General features: G+C 34.5%; 1 long non-coding RNA gene across 1 annotated transcript; it reads left to right on the top strand.

The window, feature by feature from the left end:
- The first annotated feature begins 880 nt into the window (after window positions 1–880).
- Window positions 881–1,814, top strand: LOC136841428 (uncharacterized). Its single transcript, XR_010853943.1, has 2 exons — window positions 881–1,150; window positions 1,587–1,814. It is a non-coding gene; the product is annotated as an uncharacterized lncRNA (long non-coding RNA).
- Window positions 1,815–2,199: the final 385 nt, after the last annotated feature.

Genomic DNA, 2,199 nt, shown 5'->3' with positions numbered 1-2,199 from the left:
TTAACATATGACCACTAACAAATCTATCTTTACTGGCAAAAGTCTAGTGCCCTCACCAGGCAGAATGTTCACCAATACAAGTTACTGCCTGAATCACTCATCTGTACTCGAGATTCCAATGTATTTCCCCTCAATGACCCCCTTTCGAGTGGACTTGTGCACACACTCATAATTTTAGAACATTCTTCCACCCTTATGACGTGGAGATCCCGTGACACGATACAGGTCAACAAGGTCAACACTCAGGCCTATGTGAGGCACCTAGATTTCCAAGACCCAAATTCCTTTCGCACATCGCCAGAACTACAGCTTACAATCAACCTGGTATACTTTGACACAAGTGTTCATCTCCTCCCAAGATTTCTTAAACATGCTAACACTGTCACACATTCCATCAAGGATCATATGACATACATTTCAATGCTCCATAACTATATACTATTTATATTCTATAGTAGCTGTCAACATATATATATATATATATATATATATATATATATATATATATATATATATATATATGTATATATATATATATATATATATATATATATATATATATATATATATATATATATATAGATATATATATATATATATATATATATATATATATATATATATATATATATATATACAGTATATATATGTTTCTATATATTTTATATGTATATATATATATATATATATATATATATATATATATATATATATATATATATATATATATATATAGGTAAATTACTATGGACGCATGCTTAACCCCATTCATAAGTGTCTTCTTGCCTTCTTCCAAGATGGCGGCCAGGCAGGGGAACCTAAAATGGCAACCTCCCTAGACATTACCTCTCTATCAATTATCCTAACACCTCTCGTCCACCATAAGTGCTGCCCTTCTGTCTTTTCAGGCGATACCAGCAGGTATCATGTGACCCACGCTTCTCTCGAGGGTAAACACCATATTGTCAAGGCCCCCCACGAGGGAGGTTAGCGCCCGTGAAGCTGCCTATTCCGGCTGGAGTCACGATCCTGAGAGGACGCATCTCCCTTTCACACTCCCTCTAAAACAACGGGATCGGCCTCCTGGAACTGGTAACTACCTTTGCAGAGGCATTTATTCGGATCTAGGCCCATCATAGATAACTCTCCGGTAAGTCTTGAAGGTCATGAGAGCTGGCAGCAATCTTATCCCATCCTGTAAATGATAATTTCTAATTTTTTCTATTTCAAACCAAAAAGCCTATCCTTGAAGTACAGTAAGTTCACTCACAGTCCTTCCCTGAATTCGTTTACAACCCCATCAAAACCTCCTATCCTGTTTGAAACCGTAAGAGTAACCCCGTACGCCAAAGCCATCCACTGTTTTAGCATGTTTAGTGTTTAATAATCATCAGGCATGTAATTTTTTAATGAAAGTTTGGCCACTTTGTGCCAATTACGCTCGTGAGAGTTTCGATCCCGAACCTCGACTTCATCGAGCTGCATCGGGCCCAACTAATTAGAAATTAAAGTTAGAACTCATCAATTGTATTAGGAAAAGTGTGCATGCCATTCCAATACATAATCTGGGACATTTTCTCTTGCAGAGAGATGTGTTGTCGAACGTGAAAACTCAGTACCATCAGCTTAGTGTTGGAATCATCTCTCACCACTACGTTGTCCGCTCGAGGCAGGAATCCCCTATGAAAGTGTCCCCGGACTCTGCCGGAATGATTTTAAAGATTGATTTACTTGTTAGTTACAATGTTTTTGTTTTGTAGGCCCGCTTGGTCCAGCTGATATCTCTGATGCTGTCAAGTAAATTGTTAAGTTTACACCAGGTATAATTAAAACCCGATTGATTTATTAACTTTTAGCCTAACTTTGTACAATTAATATCTTTCATTTATTTTATGATGCACCTTCGTTATCTGTTGTAGCCTCATCACGGTGCACATAGTAAACACACACACACCCATATATATATATATATATATATATATATATATATATATATATATATATATATATATATATATATATATATATATATATATATATATATATATATGTGTGTGTGTGTGTGTTTTTAATGTGATGTGAGTCTAAGTATGTGTCTATATATATATATATATATATATATATATATATATATATATATATATATATATATATATATATATATATATATATATATGTGTGTGTGTGTGTGTGTGTGTG

The sequence above is a fragment of the Macrobrachium rosenbergii genome, chromosome 1 (assembly GCF_040412425.1).
Source record: "Macrobrachium rosenbergii isolate ZJJX-2024 chromosome 1, ASM4041242v1, whole genome shotgun sequence".
Classification (NCBI taxonomy): Eukaryota; Metazoa; Arthropoda; class Malacostraca; order Decapoda; family Palaemonidae; genus Macrobrachium; species Macrobrachium rosenbergii.
This window is presented reverse-complemented; position numbering and strand designations above follow the sequence as displayed.